The 17,253-nt window shown below is 50.4% G+C and overlaps 2 long non-coding RNA genes across 2 annotated transcripts; both read right to left on the reverse strand.

The window, feature by feature from the left end:
- Positions 1 to 9,151: 9,151 nt before the first annotated feature.
- LOC118158155 lies at positions 9,152 to 11,486 on the reverse strand. Its single transcript, XR_004746805.1, has 3 exons — positions 11,301 to 11,486; positions 10,435 to 10,648; positions 9,152 to 9,378 (listed from the first exon to the last, which is right to left on the reverse strand). It is a non-coding gene; the product is annotated as an uncharacterized LOC118158155 (long non-coding RNA).
- A 2,131-nt stretch (positions 11,487 to 13,617) lies between these two features.
- Positions 13,618 to 17,018, reverse strand: LOC118158153. The gene is made up of 2 exons (XR_004746804.1): positions 16,820 to 17,018; positions 13,618 to 14,608 (listed from the first exon to the last, which is right to left on the reverse strand). It is a non-coding gene; the product is annotated as an uncharacterized LOC118158153 (long non-coding RNA).
- Between the last annotated feature and the right edge of the window lie 235 nt (positions 17,019 to 17,253).

Here is a 17,253-nt window from a genome sequence, read left to right on the forward strand (position 1 = left end):
AAATCGTTTGAGGAAGGCAGGAAAGGCCAACCCGAGCAGGCTGCCTTCCTGCAGCCCACACCGCCAGCCCCTCTCCGGGCTGCGGGCAGCGGGGCTGTGCGGGAGCAGGACGGGCAGCCCCCCCCGGGTCAGGGACCCCCACCCCAAAGGAATCGTTCCTGCACTTTTTGGGGGCTGTGTTCTTCCTCAAACATAGTGTGGCAAATTGTGTCTGAAATTTAGATGCATCCATATGAAAAAGGGGATTTTAGGCAATTCCTGCATGCTCAGCTTCATCCCCCTCTGCAACAAGCGTGGGTGTCCAAATGCCTCCCAGTTCCTGCACAGACTCCATGCTTCCGCCACAAATTCCCCCCACACACCCTGTCCCCCCCCCCCCAACCCCCAAACCTGCTGCTGGGCATCACAGCAGAGCTGCCAGCCGCAGTGCCGAGAAGGCTGGGGGGGGGCAGCTTCTCCCCAAAACCCTGCCAAAATCCTCCCCCGGCCACAGCTGCCGAAGAACCAACCCACCTGGCACAGACCTGGTGCAGGTCAGCCCGGACATGCGGCTTGGAGAAGCGACCCCAGCCCCAGACACGTGCCTGGTACCTACAGAAGTGATGGCAGAGGCCAGAAGAGGCCCACCTCATCCCCAGCCGCCGCTGGAAGCCCCCCTGCATTTATTGCCCCCCACCCCAGCAGCAGCAGCGAACTCCATCCCGGCTCCGCCGCCCCGTCCTCCCTCCGGCACCGCGGGGGGAACTCTGACAGGATAATGAAGAGTTGCACGGTGTACTATAAAAAGGCAATTAGACAAACTGCTGGATGGGGACCAGCTCCCGTGACCTAGTTAATAGCTCGGGGAATTTCAGGAGGGTAGGGAAAGAAAATGGAGCCGTGGCAGCGCGCCGCGCAGGGTGAGCAGGGCTGGAGGAGGAAGGGCTGCAGTCGGCAGCCCCGCACCCCTGAGCCCCCCCAGGAAAGCAGCCCCATGAGCACGGAGCTGACAGCCCTGCCCCGGGTCACACCTTTCCCTTCTTGCACGTTTTCAGACCTTGCTGTCTGGGTGTTCAGGGTGTGAGGTGAAGATGCTGCATGTGGTATAAACGCTCCTTCACGCTGCTGCTTGGTTCCTGGCTGGGGTCTTGGGGAGGCTGAATTCATTCACAGGACGGTTTCTGAGTCAGAGACAATTAACTATAGGCAGAATTATAATTGCAGTGGAAAAGCACGATGGAATAACATCCAAAAGGAAAGTCTCCAGGAGAATGCCCATAACGGATGGGTTGGATTTAATTTTTTTTCTTTTACCGAGCACAAAATGGCTGCCTAAACTGCAGAGACATAAAACAAAGAGCAGGCGAAGGGCTGGGATACCATCACCACACATTAACACGGCTTGTGGCTTAGCCCAGGAGAAAATCCACCTGAAGAATCCTTAAAATTAAATAAAGGCTTCTTGATCTGACCTCAGTGTTTGCAAACAGGGGTCTGTAAGTGGGAGACGACCTGTGCAGGAATTTCTGTGACTGCCACCCCAGAAGAGCCACGATAAACCCTGATCATCTGTAGACTAAACATTTGTCATCATCTGACCACAACCTGTTCTTAGCGATACTTTCAATAAATTGGAATCAAATTTAACTCAGAGTTTGGCTTTGTTGTTGTCATAAAAATTAAGTGATAGTTATCGGTGACTTGCGATGCCAAATTCCCAGCTCTCTACACGAGCAGCATTGGTCCCACGAGCTCAGCAGCACTTTCATTGACATAACGCACAAAGCTCCGTCACTGCCCAATTACATATGCACGTATGTACATGTGCTCGTGTTTCACAGGGATGACTACAGACTAGGGAAGAGCATACTTCGTGTGTGCCAGGATTGTCATTTCAACTTTTAAATAAAAAGCCCTCCTCTCCTGCAGCTGTAGACTCCAGGTGCTGCTTTCCAAAACTGAGTTATCCCGCTCCGCTCTCTTCCTGCAGCATGAAGTTGAGCTTGTCTAGGGATTATTTTGTGTGTGTGATTTCAAGCTGAGCCCCTACAGCCGTAGCCTGTTGTCGCAGACCCTGTGGCCGTGGCCACACACATATCCTTGCCCCGCTGCCTCCTGACCCCAGCCCTGCCACCCGCAGCAGGCTCAGCTCCTGGCCAGCAGCTCCCAGCCCCAGCCCGGATCTGGCCCCGCTGCCCGGTCCTGTGCCTGGGAACTGAGGCTTCAAAGCACGGCAGAAAAGTGGCTGTAAGTGACAGGGCCTGGTCTGCAAAGGAAATTCCTTCCCGTGCAGTCTTTAGTCAGATGATGCCCCAGTAATGAAGAGGGTTTTTGTTTGTTTGTTTATCCTCTATATTTATCATATGACTTTAAATTATTTTTTCTTCATTTTTAAGGCTGTGCAGGCTCTGATGAAGGGCTTTGCAGAGCAGGGCAGCCATGCTGGCAGCCTGCTCGCCTTTGGGGCTCAATTTCAGCGAGGTCCATCCCCACCTGCTCCTTTGCCCCATTTTGTGCCCGGTTCTGACAGAAGCACAACAAGCGCCCGGGCAGGCTCCCGCATCTCTTGCCGGCACCATCCCGGCACGTCGGGCTCATGGCTCTGAAGGCAGCTCCACAGCCCCGCACGACCACGCAGCCCACATGCAGAGGTTGCTGTTTCCAAACCCGCAGCCTCCACGTGCTGGTGTCAGCAAGTATTTATTGCCAGAAGCCAAAAATAAAAGCCACGTAAGGGAAGCAGCAAGGTCAGGGCCACACAGGGCGCTGCATGAAGCCGCTGCCGTGCCGCAAGGAAAAGCAAGGAGCGTGGTGAGGTGTGGCACCACTCCGTCCAAATGGAGAGGCGGCTCAGCCCCCCGGCAGTGCCACCACGTCCTGCTGCTGGAGGGGACGACCCGAAATGCCAGGCTGTGCTGGAGGTCGCTAATCCGCTGTGGGCCTGCTTCCAGCAGGAGAGATCTGGGTGCTGGTGGGCAAGGGCTGGGGGCTGCACTTGGCTCCTGCAGCACAGGCAGAGCACCACTCTTAAAAAATAAAGCAAATATCAGCGTCTTGTTTTGCAGAAAGGTTCCTCACACGTTGTCCTCTTTCATCTCACACGTATCCATGTGATCTGGGTGATCTGCAGTGCTGGGGAACACGCAGGGCCCCAGGACAGGTCGTTCAGCGGGATTCCTGCAGCAGAAGCAGCCATTCCAGCTGGGATCGCCAGGGCAGGCACACACAGGATTTGCCTGATGGCAGCCTCCATGCCAACAGGGGCTGAATCCCAGGCCTGCGCCTTTATCATGAGGAGCATCCACTTTATGCTTTAGCCACTGGCTCTGATTCCATTTTAAATGTTCTTTTCTTCCAGCCTGAAAACCATTATTATTATAATTTCTCGGGTGTCAGTTTTTGATTGATTGTTTTCTCTTTTTGGTTTTTGGATTTTCTTCCCTCTCACATTGGTTCTATTTTACCTCTACAAACGAGACAGTGCATCGAGGAGCTCAGCGAAGCAGCACAGAGCCCCGCCATGCTCCCCGTGCATTTCTGCTCCTTCTCGATGAGAGAAACCCCGGGGCTGATCCGAGCCCCCTTAAGCTATTTGGGTCACACTGTAGGTTTCAGAGGGGTTTCACCTTCCCGTGCTGTTGTCCTTCCATCTTATCTCACGCCACAAGTTCAAACGAGGGGGAATCCTGCTGCCATCATCGCTCTTCCCCCACAGCTATCAGCATCGCTTTCTCCCTGGGGGAGCTCTGGGCAGGATGGGGACGCACTGCTCGTGCCCCATGACAGAGGAGCAGAGACCCCGCTGTAACAAAGACCCAGATGTGCAAGTCTGGATCCCAGAGCTGCTTTGAGGCATCCGCATGTGCTGCTGGGGCCCAGCCGTGTTATCCCTCCTGCAGGCAGGCACCTCGCAGCGCCAGCACCTCTGGGAAAGCTCCTGCCCTGCTCTGGCACCGGGATCCTCTGAGGCTCCAGGCACTGTTCCTGCCCTGTGCGGTGATCCAGGGGTCTTTGAATACAGCAGCTAGTCTTTGAGCCATATTTTTGACCTTCCATTCATTTACACCTTGGTTTAGACCTCTGCAGATGCAAACCAGAATATTCATCGCCCAGGGAAGCCTTAAGAAGGCACAAAGCCCTTCAACTTTGAAAAGACAGCAGCCCATAAACTCAAAGTATTACTGTCAAATGGTTGTTAGAGTAAACCTTTTGGCATCATGACAGTATCTTCTTTTAATAGAAAAGTACTTCTTAAGCAATTTAGTTAATTTGATTTGTAAAAAAAAAAAAAAAAAAAAAAAGAGAAATTTGGAGAGAGTAAAACCTCAGGAAAAGAACAGCAGGGAAGGCAGCTCTGTGATTACCTCCCCCTGCACACACACAAATTATGGCTGGGATAAATTAACCTTAAAGTTACTGCCACTTCTCCGTGGAGCACCTGAGAAAGCAGAGTGTGAAGCGCTACAAGCCAGGGAAATGAGAGGATGTGCGAACTGAGAGCAGCACCGTGGTTTGGGAGCTCCCTCCTGGTACTGATCTCGCTGATGTTTGGGTTAATTTACTGACTAAATGTGGTTGTGCTGGGTGGAAGACCCTGCGGACCCGTTCCCCTCCCACCACCACTTCCCCACCCCAGGAGGTGCTGCTCAGGACGTCCCCCGAAGGTGCTCTCTGACAGGCAACTGCAGAGGAGTCTGAAGCTGCCAGCTCTGATAAATGGACGTTGAATTATCCCTGCCCTTCTTTCCACTTTCACTCAGGGTTCTGCTCACTGGGTCCTGGTCACTGTGACCTTGCAAGTTCCCATGCCCCAGGCAAGCCACCAGGAGAAGCACCACCTGAGTCAGACCTCACGTTGGTTCAGATCATCGCCCTGGTTCCTCCTCAGTTCTATTTGTACCCATCAGTCAGAGCTTCCTGAGGAAATTCAACCTTAAAATGATTTTTCCATTACCCTTCCCCATAGGAAGCCACCTGGGAGAATGATAAAGCAGTCACCTTGAAAACAGCTCGGACAGGAGCTGAACAGAGGTCAGGCACCTGCCCAAAGGTGGCATCCAGCTGCAGTGACAGCCGAGGGGACAGCAGCCAGGGAGCGAATCTTGTGAGAAGAAACTTCTGGAAAGCCCAGCTGCAGAGCAGGCTGGGGCTGCGAGCAGGTCGCCCACGTCCCCTGGAGCTCAGGTGGTGCCCGGCAAGGAGAGGAGGTGTCCACAGAGCTGTCACTGAGGCAGAAAGCAGGGACATAAGTCAATAATTGGGTAATCAGCAGCCTCTTACTTTTCTAATGAACCCATAGGACAGGGATTTCCCCCGGCGCCCTCCCTCTCTTTTCCTGGAGCTCATCTTTCACTTTGTCGTGCAATTCCCTGCTGGCCAGCCGCAGCCTGCCATGCTCCCTTCCCATTACACACTCGGCTGAGCCGAGGACGAAAGGGCCCCGGATTCCGGCGAGAAGGTAATTAATTGACTTTCCACTCTCGTTGCTATGCGGCAAAGGTGGAAGCCGCAGCAGCTACAGTTCATCTCTAATCCTGGAGGATTAGTCGTGAGCGGCAGCGTTACGGAGCCGATCGGCTGGACGCAGCGAGGGACCAGGAGCCCTGGGTGGCACCGGCCACGCGTGGGTACCTGCAGAGCTCCTTCTGGGTGCCCTTTCTGCCTTAAACCCCCAAGGTGGGCAGAGATCACGGCCCCTGAGCCATCCCTCGGCGTGCTCCAGGCAGAAGCAACAGCACCATCCAAAGCTGTATGCAAAATCCCTGGTGGCTCTCCCCATCCCCAGCGAGCACCTTCCCTTGTGCGAGCACAGCGCTGCACCTCCCAGGGCACCCAAACCAGCTCCCTGGTGCCATGGAATAGGGAATCCCACCAGAATTCCTTCAACGGTCATTCTTCAGCTTAAAACATTAAAAATAATTCTCTGTAGCAGAGACAGGAGGGCTCGCATGTGGAAAACCGTTCGTATGTTGGAAATGTGTGTGAATTTCCACTCTAAACACAGTGAAAACAAGTTGCACTCTCTTCAGCAGCAGTGATGAGTAGCTGTGCAAAAATAGACCAGTTCTGGTACGGGAAGAGCCATTAACACAGGAATGCGTTCCTGCTAAGCTTTATAAAGCGTGTAGAAAACCTGAGTAAGAGAGCAACTGTTTCATTAATCATGCAAGAGAACTTATTCTTCCAAAGCTATGCATTTCTCTGATGATTTACAACTCCACTTTGTCAAACACCTTTGAAGCCCTATTTTAACAGTGTTCGGCTCACCTGCAGCACCCAGTCCCCCCCCATCCGCTGTGCAGCTGGTGCTGCCTCCGTCCCCATTGCCGTTACATCTGCTTGAGCATATTTGTGGTCGAGATCTAAGGAGACCTGATAAGGAAGGGTTACCTAGGAGGGGAGGTGCCAGCAGACCCAGGGGTCTCCCAGCTGTGCAGGGAGAGGACAGAGGACATGCTCATTGGGAGAGGTGAGCCTCAGAATCCAAGGTGCTATTTGGGCACGTCCATCCACAATGGGGCTTCTCCACACGCTGGGATTTGGGGAATTCACTGGGGCTCCCCTGAGCAATCAACGGCTGCCCCCTGATTTCTCACTTCCCTGCAGCGCGATGCCTCCAGCCCCGCCAGGACCTGACGTGCTATTTGCCTGAGAAGGTCAGCAGCAGAGCAAATATTTGTCTTTCCTGTGTCTCATTCAGGGCTTTAAAAGAATTAAAGTTGTATTTTATGATCAAATCTGTATCTCTCTCTTCTTCAGTTCCTTTTACTGTCAGGCAGTCTCCTTTTATTTTCAATGAGCAACAAGGCAGTGTGAGAACACACAAACACAAAATGTGCCAGGTTCCAAATCTGCATCCTACCGATAGCACCAAAAGGCATCATTTTAACCTAATATTTCTGGACATCAGTATCATCCTACATACAGTTGACATGGACTGAAATATAATGTTTGGGAAGATGCTGCCGCTGCCCCATGGAGCAGGAGGCAGCCAAGATGACAGCAGTCTTACCAACGCGGGGCGCAGGGTGTCCGAGCAGATCAAGAAGTCACTGGCCCTGGGGTGAAATTTGCCACCATAAGCCAGGGGAGATCCCCATCTGCTTGCAAAGTCAGGGGCAGCTCCAAATCTACACCGCCTGTAAAAGCACGAGGCTCGAGCCTGGGAGGCTCACCCCACTTCAGCCACGCACAGACCTGAGCACTAGCAGCACACATGCAGAGCTGTGAAAACACCTCGGCTGCTGCTGTGCCCCAACAGCACCAGGAGGAAAAGCACACTGCTAAAGGTGTCCGCTGACCGCACACGGCCAGGTCAAGGCAGTTCATCTTCACATTTCTGAAATCCCTACAGAGCCTTAGAAGCAACATCCTTCGCTATTTGAGCATCATGAATGACCTTATTCATCCCGATGTGCTGTTTACCCTGAAACCTACTGAAGGTGACTTGCCAGCAGCTGTTTTTTGTGATCCTCACAAACCACGTGGCTGCACAGTCAGTGCTACAGCAGTGGAGAAGTGTGCAGGCAGTAACAGCATCCCATGGAGCTATTTTCAGATGTTCCCAGCCACCCTCTACATCACCATGGATGAGGGATTTCTGCTTGCATCATCACCAACATTAAATATATTTACCTGCATAATAGCCGTGCTTCCCTCTCTCCTCCCCACAGTTTGCTATCAGGAATGGCAATACAGCTCCGGGATGCACTCCAGAGATACTGAAAAAAAAAATCAAAGCTAAGATGTTTTCCTGTTTGAACATTTAACACCTCACACAGATTTCAGCAGCTTGGAATTTACAGCCCACTGCAGCCCGAGGCCAAGAGGCATTTCTGAATGGGCACACACCTGCTGCAGGGCACCAAGCTTGGGGGAAGCATGCTTAATGCCCGAGCCGTAACAAAATGAGTTGTTCTCTAACATGTGGAGTTGACAAAATGCCTGGGTATGCCCCATATCTACATAAAACTGCTATATGTACAAATACAGTGGCTGTAGTAGACTCCTTTTTATTTTATTTTATTTTATTTTTTCCCCAGGGTGTGAGCTGGTCTATTATGCCCCTAAATTCTCCCTGGGGCACTTCTCTGTTCACTACTGGGCAGACAGTGGAGTTGCAGCCATTCAATATTCACCCCTCTGTGCCCCAGCGGCCCCCTTGCTCAGAGGTTCACCCTGCTCTTTTGGGGCCAGTAATGCCGAGCACCAAGCCCCGACTCACGCCGCTCAGCAACGCCGAGCAGGTTCGGACTTGGAGGCCGGAGCATTTTGCCATGCTGCCGATACGCCGTGCAGGTGTTGTAGGGACGGAGCGCCAGACGCGCGGTGTACACAGAGCAGGGGGCTGCGATGATGTAGATAGCAGGCCCGAAGCAGCAGGAGCCATCGGGGACTCGTTCCTCACCTTATCTCCCTCACCCAGCGGCCGCCGTCGGCTCGGCTGTTCCCCGACGGCAGGTCCCGGGAGGACGCGGCCGCCAGCGCCGCCGCCCGATAAGGGACCACGTCCGCGTGTCGCGCGTCTTCCCCTACACACATCGCACAGCCACAGCGGGCGTCCTGCCTTTCTTAGAGCGACGGAGACGCAGAAGAAAGCAGATGCAAACTAATTCTAATTAAAATGCATGGGTTGGCTCCCGGTGTCACGGCGTTCGCAGCGGAGACCAGCCGAGGCCGCCTGATATTTGCATGCTACAGTGTAAAGTGCAAGATTGTGCTGAATGCCACGGGGACATCTGGGGGAAACAACATGATAGGTACCCCAGGAAAAAAAAACAAAAGGGGTCTGCACAGAAAATTCAGCATATTTTGTTCCCTGTCCCCACATTATAACACCAGGGATGGGACTTGGCATGCGTGTTTTGAGGTGCTCCATGTGGAGCAGTCCATCCCCGAGAGCAGCAGCGTTCCTGCCCTGCCTGCAACACGCACCTGCTCCGAGCTGCAGTCTCTGGTTTCCTCCTGCAACTGTGTTATGCTGTAAGTACAAAAAGAAAAGCTTTTTAAGGTATTATCCCTGCAGATCCTTATGGCCAGAGATCTCCATCACCACTGACTGAGAGAATAGGATGGTCAAGTATGCGTAGCTATGGATGTACAAACCCAGCCTATGCACATACGGGCATGGAAATGTTCATCTGCTTACCCAGGGATGTTTACTTGCCTAAGGTCATTAGGAGTAAGTTTAAAATATCCCCTGCTATGGGGGATCTGGCAAAGAAGGTCATGCAATGGCCAGCATCTGACTCACAGGCATGGAGCCGGGGTGGAAGCACAGAGGTACTGGGAAGCTGAAGGTGCAGGTCCCAGACGCGAGCTGATGGCGGGGGAAATGCACGCTGTGCACCACTGGGACATGGTCTGCCTTCCAGGAATCTCCTCTGCATTGGGAACAGACTAAAAGCAAGCTCTGGGCATCAAGTTAAAAACAGGAAAAGCTCTGGACAAATCAGACATGCCTAGGAATTTGATCTGTAAACGAGAAAAGTCTGGATTATCATTTTTATTTTTATTTTTATTTTTTTAAAAAGGCCATATAAAGCTCCATTTTTCCTATGTCTCAGCATGTCTATTGAAAAAATAGGAACAGTAAACCTTATTTTATTCACAGATTTTGGGGAAGGATCATTTTAAATATATATTTTTTATTTTTTTGTTAAGTCACCGTGCTTTCAGCATTTCTTTCCATGCACCCAAATCTAATCCCATGGCAAGAGGTGGGAGAATTGCTATGGCTTTACGTGGGAGCTGCATCAGGCCCATCAGGAATTTCAAACCTTGGGGTTTTTGTGTGTGTTTGTTTGTTTGTTTCTCCTGCATTTCAGGATTCTGTGTTTAAGAATTGGTTATTTTCCAGCCGGCTAATGTTTTCAATTACACGAAGCCCAATTCAATATCTCTACCTGATTGGGAGACAGCAGAAGCTGGCTTTTTGTGTTCTGTGACCTAGAGCTGACTCCATTTGCTGCCTATCTGACTAACTAGTGAAGCAGAAAACGCACACAATACAGCACAATTAATGACAGTCTGAAAAACACACCAGATCCCAGCGGAGAGGAAGAAATTAGGCTCTTGCACAGTGAAGGAGTTTGTTGATGATGTTTTTCTATTTATAACGTTTTAAAGGGCAGGGGGGTGAGCTAGGCTTAGCGGAAAACCCTTTTTTTTCCTTCTAAAATTGGCTTAATTTTTTTAAATCGAAGATGATGATAGTAAAACTCACACCAGCTGTGTGGCACTGGAGAGCGCCAAGAGAGGGGAAAGGGTTTCTGTGGCCGTAAACAATCGATCTCTCTTAGCAAATAAGGCAAAATATTCAAATCTACATAAAGAAAGAAAATTTAAAAAGAATCTTCAAGTGACTTACCTTGCTATTACAACATACTACCATTAAACAGGAATTTATTGCAAAGACAGGGTAGCTTGGCCTCTTTTTTTTTTCTGTCTCCCTACCTGAAGAGACGAGAGGTGTTGGAGGCAGCAGCACCGACGCTACGCTGGTGATCTCTGTTCTCAAAAAGGCCACTGACGAGATGTTTTTTCCCTGCCGGGTCTTAACTTGAGCTGGAAATTGTCTTGCATACCAGGCTCCTTCACAGGCAGCACAGCAGACCCAGCACCGGCAGCACAAGCTGTGTCCCTGTGACGAGGATAAGGTGAGCAGGACCTGAGTTATCCAAACGAGTGGTAGCAAGGGGAAAGATGTGTGGAGGTATCTCAGTGCTTCACATCTGTAAATCAGGATTTTGGTGCTGATGGCCCTATTGTCACTACCCTTCTATTCCAGGCTACTTCATACATTTTTTTTGTTGTTTTATTTTTACAAAGGGCAAATCCCACCCCCGGGGATGCCAACAGGACACAGTCAGTCCTTACCAACCCTTTTTAAAGGCAGGCTGCCACATGTAGAGAGTCAGTCCAGAGGTCCCCTTCATTTTCTGCCAGAAAGCCACCACCCGCCCTCCTCTCCCTCCTGCACGTGGCCCCTCAGTGCAGCTCACGCCGAGCATCTCCCAGCAAAGCCAAAATACAGCCTTCCATCCTACAAGCCTCTTGTCCCCACGTCCTCCTTCCCTCTGTGTGTGGAGAGGTTAAAGCTCAGAGAATAAACAGCGACGCTTTCCTTTCTTTTCGCTGTCAGCCACAAGCTTCACGCACTGCACAGAGGCAGGCACTGCGCCGAACACAGAAGTATTTGTTTCCCCACAGCCTGCTTGTCACAGCCAAGAGAAAAAACAAAACAGATTTGTCCACCACTAACAAATCTACCTGCAGGACGACTCAGTAGGACACAGCAGCAGCATCCCCACGGTACTTACACAGAACGGGGCTTCTTTAATGCAGTCTACTCCAAACCCACAGGATTTTAAATTGAATTCAGCAACTTAGGTTCAAAATCCAAGCTCTCTTGGCTCTAACTGCAGACTTGAGGGACTGAATCACTGAAAATATCGTGTCTCAGACCGGTTGTGAACCAGGGAAACAGGAGCACCTGTATGACCACACGTGGCTCAAGAGGAACTTCTCAGCACTTAGGAATTCAAAGGAAAATCAATGCAGAGGGGGAAAAAAGCATGCCATCGCCTGGTTTTGTGCATGATATTAACATAGCCCTGCTTGTGTGCTTGAATAGCTTTTGAAAAATAAATAGTCTCCAGCTTAATAACATTCACTTTAACACAAATAGGTTTTGCTCATCCTTTCTGGGGAGCAGAGGGCAAGCACTCAGCACAGGGCCAGGGCTGCGATGAGCAGGAGCATGCCTTTTATCCTCCTGGATTTTGACAATTGCATACCTTGGCACTGAATTTCTAATTCTCTCCTCTTTACAAGAACCCTGGAAGTTGTTAATATAGTATTACATTATGCATTTAAATGAAAAAAAAAGAAAGAAAGAAAGAAAGAAAGGGTTTCAGAAATTCCAGTTCCCCCTCAGATCATGACTGCTTTTCTGCTCTTTCCCCCTGTTTACTAGAGAGACTTCTCACTGGATCCAAGTGGCAATAAAAGGCCTTGAGAGAGCTTGCAAATGGATTCTAAATTGATGCATAAAAGCTTCTTTCCCCCCTCCCTAAATGGGAGAGGCTAATGAGTTTTAATTCCTTGGAAGGTTAGCTACTTTGGTAGAAAAAGGATTTTCCATTAATAGCAAGTCATCTGGTTCGCAGACTGGTTTCCTCTATCCATGCATGTCCTGACCAAAAAGCATTTGATTAAGACTGCATTTAATCATTCAAGAAATTATGTGGAGTACTGCAGGAGCAGGTTTTACTTCACAAACGTGCAAAAGCAAGGACAGGGAAAATACAATAAGCATGTTAGCCAGAAGCCAAAATTTGGGCGCATAGGCTGGCACTCTGATACACAAGCAATCTTCATATGCTTGGAGCAGGATGCTAAAAACCAACAAAAGCAGCTTCAGAGCCACAAAAAGAACAGCTCGGCTCCCACACTGAAGGCAAGAATAATTATGTTTTCAGCAGATAACAGGGATAGCCACAAAGAGTGCTGCAAAGGAGCACCGAAATACATTTTGGCCAAACGTGGCCCATGTAAAGATGGCCCATGCAAAGCAAAGCCCTGCCGCTGTCTTTCTCTCTCCATTTCATTCTGTAGGGCATTCACCCCCATGCAGGGACCCCCCCTGCATCCCACGGATGCTGCAGCTCACTGCTGGCCAGAGCAGGACGCTCACAAGAAGATCTGCAAAAGGCAACGTCAGGAATTGGTGAGCCGTGGAGAAGCAACGCAGTGCAGCCCCAGCACTCAGCACCGCTCAGCATCTCTCGTGATGCCCTGTGCACGGGGACAAGGCAGCGTGTTGGGTGCCAGCCACGTACCCACGTAGCCACGGAGCAAGCCAGGGAGCTGCAGGAGAGAAAACCAAAAAGAGAAACCTCAGGAGTGAGATTTATTGCTTGGTTAATAATATCCTTCCCTTCGCAGTGACCCCAGCAAAGAAAGAAAGGGCTGAGTGGCTTTATCTTTATTCAGTGCCGTGGTCCTTCTGGGACACTTGACCATGATTGCATCATTTTTGGTGTCAGACTCGATAACGCACCAATTGTGTCTCCACATTTTTCCACGGCAGAGAACTCCCCCAGCAGCCGGGATGGTTAATGGGAACTGACGGGCTCCCGCGTCCGCCCGCGTGGCTCTCTTTGGCTTCCTGCTGTAGCACATTAACACAACAAATTAACATTGTAATTGCCTTTTAACTATTTATTGCTGTGGAAAAGGGGAAAGGAAAAAATAACAAAGAGGCCGACCACAGGCAAGGACCCAGGAGAGAGCTTAGGCAAGCAGGTCGCAGTCTGCACCTCCGTTTATTTCTATTTATAGCCAGCCATTAAACTGTGCTAATAAACAGCCAACCACAGGGCATGGCAAGTCCCTTGCTCAGGCACAGAAGCAGCAGCGAGTTAAATATATTCAGTGTGCTCAGCTCACAGGACCAGTGTGACTGCTACCGAAATCACAGGGATCTAATAGCAGCCTCAGCGCCTTTCAATTAGGTCCATTCATGCAGCAGCAGCGTCACTGCAAGGGTACGCACGTGTGGCGTACGTATATGTACACCCAGCACGTAAATAGCAGGATAAATAAAACAGGGCGCATTTAAAGAACAATACCCGGTACCGATGACTCAGATTTAATCAATTATTTTGGAAAAGGACAATTCAGAGCAGTTCATAAAGCGATTCATCTGGGAGAGAAGAGCCCTTTTATGCAAACGGTGGCACAACGCATCTGCCATCAATTTCTCCAGGGCAATAGTCTCAAGAAAAGCGTTTATCGTAATTCTCCCTCGCATACAGGTGATTGTGATGCCACTTTCACATATACACAGCAGTTTCTACGGAGGGTTGAATCAAGTCCTCACATAACCTACATGTTTAATCAGATTACCCAATGAAATAATACAGCCTTAAATGGAAAGTCTGCTGTTCCCTCAAGCATTTCTGGAAAAGCTTTCATTGCTTGTTCTTCTGCTTAAAACATACGAGCAGCACTGTCTTCTGCCTCTATTTTTAGATACCTAGACATCCGTAAAGCACCCATCACTGACTTCTAGATGCCAGTACCTTGCACTCCTCATCAGATTACGGCAGCCAGAAGCGTCACGTTCATCGATAAAGTTGCAGGGCAGGCAAAACAACGATCACAGCTTCTTCTCTGATTGTGAGCAGAAGTGCCTGCTGATGATGAGGTTTCTGTAAGGAAGGGAGGGAAATCCCATCAGGATGCCAGGTGGGCCATCCAGAAGCACAGCAGCACGTACCCAGCAGAGGAGTAACTGCGGAGCCTGGGTGAACACCGGGGTCCCCAGCACCTTTCTCACAGCTGAATGACAAGATGCTACTCACAGGCTTGCTTTTGGTCCCTCCTTGCCATGAGACAAACACCAGAACCGAATCTGCCCCACGTGGTGCTCCATTCCTCCCGGCTGGGGATGCTCCAGGCTTGAGTCTTTACAGCAAGAACATCCAGGCAGGGAAAGGCCTTTGATGAGCCCTGAGCAGAAAGCACTGGAGTTAGCAAATCTCCGTGTGGATTTCACAGGTGGAAGGTCGCTGCAGAGCTCTGCCACAGGGAGCGCGTTTTCCAGCTGCAAACCCTGCAAGGGCTGTAACACCTCTGGTTATTGCACCCCACGGCCCCTTCTCTGGGTAGGCACATTGCCTTGCTATTGATTTACAATTTAATCCAATGTCTCCAAAGCAGTTATTTTAGCAACGATCCAATAGGTCACAAAATATGACCAGGAAAATGGCTCGGAGGTGTTAATGGCACTGTGGTCTCTGCAGCGGCGAGGGAGCAGCGCAGTGGTCCAGCACCGTGTTTAAGCCCCCACAAACACCACGTGTTCCAACACGGCATTTTCCCAAGGGCAAAACTGGGGAAAAGTGACACAATCAGGACAGCGCACCGAGCAGCCTGGTTCATGGCTGTGCTCACACCCCAGGCCAGGACCCTGCGGTGAAGCTCCCGTGGTGCTCGGCGCTGCTGCCCGGAGCACCCACCACACCCAGGCTTGGGCACATCTGGAAATGCTGGGAAGGGCCCCAAAATGCAGCGCTCAGGCAACGGTTTCCACCAGACCCGTACAAACCCACATACCTGTATAAGCTGCTACAGAGTAAAACCAACAAACCCCCGGCCAGTTTTCCCCATCCCTGGCCACTAAAAGGCAATCACAGATGAATTCATTTAATTAAAATATCTATTCTGTTAATTTTCTCCTCCTTATGACCACACAGCCCAGGTAAAGCAGGTGGGAAGCATCCCCCTGCACCACCGTGCTCGTACTGTCCCCAGCTTCCAATGCTTCCTCCAGAGGGCAATTGGGTGGAAAGGGGGACATTTTGCAGTCATTAAAATTTCATTTCATTTTTAACCGACAAGCTGCCATCTCAAAAGCTCCCTCGCGAGCAAGGGACATGCAGCCTTGGGGGGAGAAGCAGGGGGGCTGCAGGAGCAGCCGGGATGCTGTTGGAGTGGGGGGGGGGGGGGGGCTGGCCCCTTGCCAGCCTGCTCTGCTGCCTGAAAAATAGCAGAGCTAATAACCTCAATTACAGCCCGGCCTCTCCGGGGGCAGGCGATGATGCCTTTGTTTATCTGAATCCCGATGCGAAAGCAAAGATTGTTTTCTGTCTGCAGGGGCATATGGTGTACAGACACTGGAGAAATAAGCAGCCCGCAGAAGGTCAGCTGTGCTTTCTTCCAAAATTCACCCTAGATGCTAGCAGCCTTAGTATGCCTTCAGTTCTCCTTTGGGCTCCTGTTTTAATTTGGCAGTGAGTTGCCTGGAAGGTGTCTACTGATGTGTCAGCCTCAGCTCCCCCAGCCTCAGCCCTCAGAGCTGGACCCTGACTACATCAGGGAGGGCTCGCGGTGACCCAAGGGTGACCACAAAAATAGGTGCAAGGGCTTTGTCAAGAGGCCTGGAGCTATTCTGTAACAGTACGTGGGGCCTGATTATCAACATACTTATCTTGTGACTATATTAGGTGGACATAGATGCCCAGAAGGAACAGGTAGAAAGACTACAGCCATGACTCTTGAGATATGGCCCAACAGAGCCGCATCTCAATGGATATTCGAGACTTAAGCAATGTTGGACCTCTTGCAATTTTCCTCCTTATTTACACACCTAGAACTACATGGAGATGTGATCAGGAACATTCCAAAAACCATAAGAGAAATCCAGAAGGATCAGGTAGAGAAACCACCTCCTTCACCATCACATAAAGGACCAGAAAATGGAGCATGAAGCATCCACACAGGGATGAGAAAATACAGCATGCGTAGAGGAGAAGTCTGCCTCTATCACCATGAGGAAAGATCAACTACGCAGAGCCTTCATGGAAGAGGACCGTTGCCATAAAATCCTTTGTCATATTTAAGCACTGTTCCTGCTGATAAAAGAGTTGTGCCTCCATTCACGCACGGCTTCCCTCCGCGTGTCACTGGACATGGGGCCCTGCAGGCTCGGCCAGGCGCTGGGATCTGCCAGATGGTCCATACGGATGGTCCTGCACCGCAGCTGGAAGGCGCTGGCTCATTTTTTATTATTATTATTTTTTTTTTAATATAAAAAGCCACGTGAATGGCTATTTCAGTTAGAGGTTCCCCTCAGCAAACCCAAGTGTGCCATCCACAGTGCTGTTGGCAAAATGCCTTCAGTTTGCATGTGTATAAACCACACTGTGGCTGACTTTATGTAACTGAAGTTACATTTTAGCAATTCCCTTACAAAGCAGAGGCCATCAGTCAGCACTGGTGGACATGTCACAAGCCAAGCATACGCCCTACAAGACACAAAGATTTTGTTTACCTGCAGCAGCATAAATCCAAAGAGACATCTCATAATTCCTGTTCCCACTCGGCAGAAGCAGGCAGACACACGACTTCTTCCTGGTAGAAGTCAGTGAAAACATACAATGCAGCCTGGTTTTTGGCAGCCTGCAGCTGGATGGAACGTGTCAGCAGGCTGTGGGAGATGTATTTACAGAGATGGACTAAAACCTGGCACTCCTCGCAGGGAGTGGGTACAGCGAGGTCACGCTGCCCACATGTTTTGTCTGCGGAAAGCCAGCACCTAACAAGCAATACAATGGCTCACGCTGGATGCCGCTGCCTCAGGCGAAGAGTCAAATCTTTTCCTAGCTAAGAGAGCCTTGCAATTTAACCTTTGCCTGATTTCACACATGACCAGCTCTTAAAAAAAAAAAAAGATTACAGCAGAACAACTGTGAAAAGAGGAGGAGG

The sequence above is a fragment of the Oxyura jamaicensis genome (assembly GCF_011077185.1).
Source record: "Oxyura jamaicensis isolate SHBP4307 breed ruddy duck chromosome 20 unlocalized genomic scaffold, BPBGC_Ojam_1.0 oxy20_random_OJ106589, whole genome shotgun sequence".
NCBI lineage: Eukaryota > Metazoa > Chordata > Aves > Anseriformes > Anatidae > Oxyura > Oxyura jamaicensis.